This window comes from Nicotiana tabacum, chromosome 12, assembly GCF_000715075.1.
Source record: "Nicotiana tabacum cultivar K326 chromosome 12, ASM71507v2, whole genome shotgun sequence".
Classification (NCBI taxonomy): Eukaryota; Viridiplantae; Streptophyta; class Magnoliopsida; order Solanales; family Solanaceae; genus Nicotiana; species Nicotiana tabacum.
In genome coordinates, this window is record NC_134091.1 from 118,880,764 (window position 1) to 118,890,088 (window position 9,325).

Genomic DNA, 9,325 nt, shown 5'->3' on the forward strand with positions numbered 1-9,325 from the left:
GTTTTGGGAGTTACGCACGTATGAGGTGACGAGTGTCCGTGCGTATGCTAGAATTCCTGGTTATGTCCGGGTAGACTTAGGTTCACGTCATGCTTTGATTGTATTAATTGAGTTATCCTTGCTTATTTAATTCCTTTATTTCGCGTTGCGATCTGAGACTAGGCTTGTTTAGAGTGATGGACTCACTATTGTAAAGATTTGACGAGCCACTTGATTAGCCGCGAAATAATTGTGCTTCCCCTACAAATTTCTCTCGCATTGTGCGTTTTCATCGAAAAGCTTCCTTAATTTTCATAACTCACACGTATATTCGTGAGTGGGTCAAGGAACTGTTAAAGCTTCTTATTCTAATAGGATCGGGTCGTTCCCTTCGGCAATATCATATTCTTATGGGATCGGGCCTTTCGCCTCGGCAGTATCATATTCTTATGGGATCGGGTCGTTCGCCTCGACAGTATCATATTCTTATGGGATCGGGCCGTTCGCTTCAGTAGTATCATGTATCATATTCTTATGGGATCGGGTTGTTCGCCTCAGCATTTCTATACAATACTCTTATGGGATCGGGTCGTTCGCCTCAGCAACTTCGTGAAACACTCTTATGGGATTGGGCCATTCGCCTCGGTAGAATCGTGTGTAATATTTGACAAGAAGCAAGTATATCCGTGAGTTTTCCTGATTCGAATTGTAACGACCTATCTGGTGGGGACTATTTTACAGGTATATACTCTGGTTGAGGAGGTAACCGATAATTGAGAGCTTGTGCTTACTTTTCAGAGGAGGATCGTACCACGTACCTATATTTGTTTACATTGTTTATTTACCATGTCTCATACTTGTTTAATTTCTATTGTACATGATTTATTGGACCATTAGTAAGTGTCGATGTCGACCTCTCGTCACTACTTCTCCCGGGTTAGGCTAGATACTTACTAGGTACTCGTTGATTTACGTACTCATGCTACACTTCTACACTTATTGTGCATGTATATATATTCCTGATAGTCTTTTGGGCGCAAAGGCACAACTATTGCAGGGACTTTACGGTGAGCTGCATCCCATGTTGCAATCCGTAGCATAGAGTCTCCATCAGAATTATTTACATTTTTCTTGTCTAACTTGTATTCTAGACAGATGTTGTATTGTTATTGTAACTTCTAGTAGATGCTCATGCACTTGTGACACCGGATTTTGGGATCTTCTAGAATTTGTTATGATTTTGCATACCATTAAGATATTTCTACTTTATACTTTACTTAAATCATACGTATGTACGATTTTTGATGCATCGATCTCTCTATCTAATAAGATTCATGATTTCAAAAATAATAAAATGAACAATTAAGTTAGTAGTTCACCGCTGGCTTGCCTAACGGCGACGGTGGACACCATCACGACCTATAGCGGATTTTGGATCGTGACACCTACCAAGTAGCTTAGTGACAAAATACTACCCTACCAAGCGATGGTGAAGGATCAAATATACGACAATCTATATGAAAGGGCAGTTTTGTTAATGCATCATTCCTCTTCAGATGAGAAGATGGTTCTTTCCAAGAGAAAATTTTGGTCACTTGGATAGGTTGATGCTACAACTAGCAAAGCATATAAATTACAGCCAACGACAGGAAAATTGTGTTCACATTTAGGCGGAAAAATTGATTCCTTTTTTTTTTTGGATTACCATCTGGTATCCGAAACTCATTGGTCCGACTAATCCAGATTTGCGTCTGCATTAGACCCACTAAAAGGAGAAATACTAGGAGCTTGCCACTGTGGAGAGAGAATGGACTGTCTTAAGATCTGCAATCTAGCACTTGAGGCGAATCTTGCCCATAGCTTTCTGGGACTCGGGCAAATCCTGGAATGACAGTTCGATCCCGTCCTTGGCCTCGAGGAGTGGTGAGCAGCACAGAACTTGTTTCAATCAAATAGCATAGTATTAGGGTAGGACGCTTTCCTTTGTTATAGAAATCCGCAGACAACATTCTGGAACTTCCAAACCAAAGAAATGCAAGATGAGAAGGGTTGAGGTCTAAACTCCGGCGGAGAATATGTGTCAAGGGTCTTTGATTTCATGCTCCTGAAGATAGGAATCAAACATGAACTGTCGTGTGCTCCCTACCAGAGTTTCTCCATTTTCATACTCGAACCGAGACCTCTGATTAAAGCTAGGAAAATGAATACTCAAAACAATTCCTAGTCCGAACACATCACTTTGAAAATTAATACGAGGAAAGACCAAAATTTCAGGTCACATGAACGCAACACTAGTACATCAGAGTTCACCAGACAACTGAGAGACTCAGGCATATATACGTTCAGTTTTCATATTGGGGAGGTTAATGATAATTCCAATACTAAGTTATCTTAATTACATAATATTTATCCCTACTTTCTAAGATAGGCGAAATTTACTTTGACGCTGCAAAATGCGAGTACTTCCCTTATCAAAACCCAAAGTCTGCTGATGTTATCACTGCTGGTTAGTCCGATCAGATGCGTTTTGGACGAGCATATGAGATATTTTGATCTTTACAAAGATTCTGCAGAAAAAATAAAAGTAAATAACAATGCGAAACTAATATAACTAGCTAACTCTAATATGCTTCGACAAAGATAAAGATCCTAGCTCTCCAGTAATAAAGTTAACTTTTGCAGCTAACAGGAATTGGAAAAGATAATAGAATTCAATTAGTTTTGTCGATTGCCTACAACCACAAGGTACCAAGAGTCCAAGACAGAGATGATTCTCAACCAAACTAAAAGGAATTTCAAATATAGAAGGCCTAGGACAACCAAATAATATTTGACCCTGGCAAGGAATAGCTAGTAGTACAATATAATACAAGACATGAACGACGAGACAATTTGCAAGTAAAAGAATATATTGACATAGCTTGCTAGTTCAAAACTTGCAACTTTATAGCCATCTGAGGAACTACAAAAGGACTTTGGAATAGCAAAGATCTGGCATCACTTACCTGCAAATCTTCCGGAAACTCATCAGACACTAAAAGCGTGTAACAACCAGGGACATACCGTGCTGAAAATGTTTCAAAAAAAAAAAGAGAAAGAGAGAATTCGGCTCAACAGTATGCCCCACTATGCAATAGGAAGCAATAAAATATTTTGAATAGAGATGACAGGGTATTTATCAACATACAAAATTCAGACAGATAACATTTGCAAACAGTTGCTAGCATAAAGAGCAAAGAATACAATTATCAAAATTGGAGATTTTCAATGAATGGACTGGAAAAGAAAAATAGTTATAAAGCATCAATCCTCAGGTTGCATAATTACAATGCGACTTCAGAAGCTAATAAAGGTGAAACATCTTGGTAAAAAATTGGAGTATTATATGGTGTTGACTAGACTACCTAAAAGGAGTTCCTTAGCTTGAAAAGGCTCTTATGTAAGAGTTGTAAGGACAAAAAAAACTTTGATTTATTTCAGATAATCAGACCTTTCCTAGTACTCCCTCCTTTTTTTTATGTATTTCCTTCGTCGAGCCCTATAAATCTAACAGGTACTCCCCCCTCTCCTACTACTTAGGCATAATATCATCAATATTTGCATTTCGGAGGTCTTAAGTGCTCTTCAAGGCATAAACTTGCATCGAAGATCTTTCAAGTCTAATCAAGACTGATGCTTTTTTAGCGTAGCCTAACTAGAGTTTCTAATAGTGATGCACTGAGGAGTTGTCAGGATAAGAAAACTGTTACCCTTACTAGGAACATGTGTCACTTAACAAAGAAATCTAAATCAACATTATGGTGGTATAAGGCATACAATCGGAATAAACTAATTAGATGTAAGTTTCTACAAAGAAACAAAAGGTTGCAAAAAAAAGGGATGTCTCTTTGAAGTTTCTCACCACCAATGTGTACTCAATTATGAACCAAACAAAAAAAAGGTTATGAACAAGAAGCCCTTTGAATAAGTGCTTCCTTATAGAATATGTTCCTCTAAGAAGATCAAATTCAATAACTTGAGATGAATCTATTTGATAGCATCACAAACCCACTACCTAAATTATGACCGACATGGTCCCCTTCAAAAAATTTCCAACCATTTCGCAAAAAGCTGATATAAAAAGGAACGTGAGTTCAAGATTCTGCCCTTTGACCTTTGAGCACTATGCTGCTAACTATTAGGGCAAAATGCAGAAAGTAGCAAAAGAAGCAACCCTCAAACATCCCGCTTAGCCTCAGTTTACTACTTTCTACAATGTGCCTCTACATAATTTCCAAACATTTGCAGAAAAGCTAATATCTAAGAAGGAATTTGAAATCAAACATTTGCCTTTAAGCTCAGAGCACTCTGCTGGTATATTAAGGCAAAATTCACACATTAAAAGAGTCTAAAAAATATCCTCAAGAAGAAAAGAGTAGCAACATATTGCAAAGTACATCAAATCTAATCGTCTTTGGAAAATTCATAAGTAAACGATGACATAGACACCAAGAGACACCACCCTCCCAAAAATCTATACAAGTAAGTCTACTCACAAAGGTTAATGAACATTAAGAACCCTTCACATAGGAAGTGCAGTGCATGCTAACAGCAGTAAACAATTATAGGCAAAAAAAAACTTCACAACTTCCACTCTTGTCAATAAAGGGAAAAAGGATATCTCGTAATCACTACTAATACTATGAAGCACTTTAGTTATGCCATTAAAAAACTATAAAGCCCTTATATACACAACCTCAAGCATGCAAAATATACTGAATCATGAGTAAACAAATTCCATCAAAATTATAAGAATTTAAGAAAGGTTTTAGATACCAATTCGAAGCCACCGGGCTGCCCAGCTCCTTGTTGGATCCATGACCGAGATCAAACTGTTACATTGTAACTCCAAAATTACTAACTAAAAAAAGTAACTAGGCCCAAAAAAAACAAAGAAGAAAGATGAAACATATATTTTCAATTATTCATAAATAAGAAACTAAAAGTTCACCATACCCAGTAAATTTAGAAGTAGTGCACTCCATAACACGCTCATGATCTTCTTCCATCTGGAAAAAGGGACAGTTCTCACATCCTTATTCCCTAAACTGCAATTTACCAAATAATCACCCTTCAAAAACAATAAACCCCACTACAAGTATACAAACAACAACTAAGCCTCAGTCTCAAACAAGTTAGAGATCGGCTATATGAATCCTCCACGTTACTCCATTTAAAATTTAAATCATCTCACTACGAATATATCCAACAACCTTTGGGTGTGTGTGCGTGTGTGTGGGGGGGGGGGGGGGAAACCAATTTGAAACCCATATATTAAAAAATAAAAGTAATCTAAACTATAAAGTTTATGTGTATATACTTTCCTTTTTACTCTGTTTCAAAAAGGAAAAAATGAAAGCACAATTCATCTATTCTTTCTTTGTGCAATAGCTGCTAAGGTTTGGAGCAAATTATTACAATTGCAAGGTATTAGTTTGAACTGCTCAACTTTTGCCCTGGATATCTTAGAAGTAGTACAGGTCATACATTAGATAGTTTGTCTTGAAGTCAACTCTTCTGTTTTTTTTTTAATTGAGCTGTACATATTCTCACTTGGAAAATAAAATTATTTCCTTTCTCAAAAAGAAAAATATAAACCCCAGTACAAGTATATCCAACAAAAAACCTAATTTACTCCTTTTTACTCAAAAAATCTTAAAGATTCCGCCTTTTAAGGGAAAGCATAGACTATTCAAAACCCAAATTCGACCCAAATTCGTGTCAGCTCAAGTACACTTTAATTATTTCGCCGAAAAATTGATATTTTTTGCCATCACAATTATCGAATAACTCTATTCATCAAAAGTAGATTAGTAAAGGGCACTTTGATAAGCTCCCCTATGTGTGAGCTCCGGAGAAAAATCGGACCACAAAGGTCTATTATACGCATTCTTACCCTGTATTTTTACAATATGTTATTTCCACGAGGTCACGTGGCCAAGTCTCCCCTTCCAAAAGTAGAGAGTTAAAAATCGCATAATGTTTGCAAAAATACAAAAAATAATCTAACTATAATGAACCCGAATACATTGAAGAATGTTGCAAGAGCAAAAAAAAAAAAAAAAAAAATTGAAGGTATTAAAGAAAACGAAAAAGGTAACCTGATCGTAAGTTTTGACAAGGCAGCAGCGGAGACAAGCCTTTAGTTCATGCCCAAAACTGGTGGGAATTTGTGCTGCTTGTTGGCTTCCCATTTTTCTTCTTACTTTTTTGTTACCACTGTTTTTGCTTCGCTTGATTTCGTGAATCAATTGTGAGTATTATAAGGTCCCAAAAGAATTTTGAAGTTTCAATTTTTTTTCTACCCCCACTAAAGTAATTTATACTTTGAGGTTTAGTCCCTGTTTAGGGTGAATTATGTTCGTCCAAAATACCTCAATCGTTCATAGTAATCTTCACGTTAATTATCTTCTGTCTCAAATGTACTCCTGAATAATTAAAATATCTAAATATCTCTCTCCCATGCTAAAGATGAAAGCCACAATTGGTATATTGGATATTTTTAAATGTTGAGCGATATATTTGGACCTTTTCAATTGCTTAAAAGCATGCTACAAATTATTGCATTTGCTACTGAATATGTATGACTGTTGAAAAGTATAAAAAAAAGTATAAGATAAAAATATAATGTTAGCATATAATGTCTCTTTAAATGTAGTAGGATATGGAATAAAATCAATCGACTAACAATTTGTTTGGATGGTTGTTACCCATTGTATTGTATCGTAATACGATGTTTGTTTTGATTGTTACTTAATTTTTATTGTATCGTATCGTTAAATTCATCGTTATATATTGACGAAATGTGCCACTTTATGTAACGACCGATTTGCTGTGGTCGGTTACCTTGTCTTTTTCTCTCAATCTCACCCTTCATTATTATTAAATAATATTATTTTATCATTTACCCTACCTTTTTATATAATAATTTTACCCTGTATCATAAATTTTCTTTATAATATTGCAAGTTTATTTTTCATATTGTTGGTGCGTGATATCATGAAACGATGGCAAACAACAAAATCTATCCAAACATTGTATTTATCAAACGATACAGTACAATACAATACAATACGATACGATACGATACATTATGAAACGATACGTAACAACCATCCAAACAAGCCGTAAAGAGAATTAATTAAGCATAACTTTTGTTAATTGTAATTTTTTTAAAAAAAATTTGTAATCATAGACTATTTTGTGCTCTTTCAATATTTTATACTATTTGATATTTTTAAAATATCTGATATATTGATTTTCAAAATAGAGGGGTAATCATTATAATTCTATGAATTTGTTAAAATTGGTAATTTAAGTGTCTGATTTTCAAATTGAGAAAAGTACGATCCCCAATTAAGTCATATTATATGAATGTTCAGCGAATAAATTAACAAGCAAAATAGTATAAGAGTGAAGATTGGACCTCAAAGTCCAATAGTCCGTAAGACAAATGTCTAAAATGGGCGAGCACTACAAATTGACATAATTGAAAATGATCACATTCGGTGCAAGGTGCAAAGAACACACATAAATGATAGTATTAAAATAAATGAATTTTTACCTTGCTATATACTATTTGAAACTTTATTATTTTTCCTACTCAAATTTCAATTTAATTACATAATCATATACAAATAAGTTTTGAATAAATATTCTTTTATATTAGAGATTGAATAAAGACTATCAGTTATTTCTTTATCTCTTTATACTTGCCCCCTTTGTCTCTCTTCGTCTCTCTACTCTCCTTCTCTGTTTTTTTTAATTGTCGATTAATAAATTTTGAAGGTATTTGACTCTCTACCATTGACATCCATTAAAAAGCTTTGAAGCTTTGAAATCGAATTTGGGTTTTCAAAAATCACTATTTGTTTGGATTGGGTGTTGTTGTAAACAATTGAGAATATTGTTTGGAGATTATATCTCAATTTTGAGGGTGTTTTGGTGAAGATTAAACTTGATTTTGGCTGAATTTCAAATTGAAACTCGAAGAAGAAGAAGAAGAAGAAGAAGAAGAAGAAGAAGAAGAACACATGACATACAATATGCATACAAAATTATATTAAAGTTGTATAATAGTTGTATGAAATTTGTATAAAAACTGTATTTGATTGTATTTTATTTGTAATTGTATTTTTTTATTTGAATGTTGTATAAAAGTTAAAAATTAGTTATATAATGTATGAGTCGTTGTATGAAATTTGTATGTAAGTTATAAATACTATCTTTTTACATAAAATTTATATTTAAGTTATCAATACTATCTTTTTACATAAAGTTGTTGATATGTATCAAAATTGTATTAAGAGAGTAAGTTTTGATTGGAATTTTAGAGAGGACGAAGCACACACCACAGACAAAATATATTTAAATCAGATACAAAATATATACAAAAGAGATATTGTATAAAAATTGTATTTAAGTTGTATGATATTATAGTTATATTTAACTGAGTAGAAATAATGTATGAAAGTTGTAGATAAGTTGTATAATATATAATTAGTTGTATGAAATTTATTTTTACTATGTATGTTGTTGTAGATATTTAAATTTGCATTAAATTTGTATGAAATTTATTTTTAATTTGTATGTTGATGTACCATATATTGTTCTTAGAGATAGAAATTTTATGTGTTTAGTTTGAATATAAATATGCAATGAAATTTAGATTCAATAGTGTCACGACCCAAACTAACCATTGTCGTGATGGCGCCTATCGTGGAAATAGGCAAGCCAACTCATTTCCAAAACAAACTGATATTTTCATTTCAAAGATAATTTCAACGTTATTTAACATAAAAACCTTCGTAAAGGAGTTCAAATCAAAATAAAAGTAAGGAAGGAAAAGCCCGACATCGGGGTGTCACTAGTCATGAGCATCTACTACAATCTGTCTAACAATATCAAGGCCAACTCAGCTTGAAAAATAGCTAAATACAACTAGAGGAAGATAAGAGGGAGAAGAGCAGGGGCTGCGATCGCCAAACAGCTACCTTACTATCTCCAAGAAAATCTGCAACCAGAACACTCAATAACCGCTACTGTGTCCAGCTACACCTGAATCTGCACACAAGGTGCAGGGAGTAAGGTGAGTACGCCAACTCAGTAAGTAACAACAATAAATAAAGACTGAGCAGTAGTGACGAGCAATAAAGCATATAACATTCATATCATGAAAACTCAGTAAAGTACAACATGCTTTAAAAATCAGTGTTTGATTCAAATCAACTCGTTTAAACCCGGTTCCAGTAAAAATTATTTAAAGATAATTTTCCAACAGTTTTTCAAATAAAGGCTCAATGCAAAA

At 34.0% G+C, this 9,325-nt stretch overlaps 1 pseudogene; it reads right to left on the reverse strand.

Annotated features, from left to right (window-relative positions):
• Positions 1 to 2,200: 2,200 nt before the first annotated feature.
• On the reverse strand, positions 2,201 to 6,288 carry LOC107773284 (transcription elongation factor SPT4 homolog 2-like; annotated as a pseudogene).
• Between the last annotated feature and the right edge of the window lie 3,037 nt (positions 6,289 to 9,325).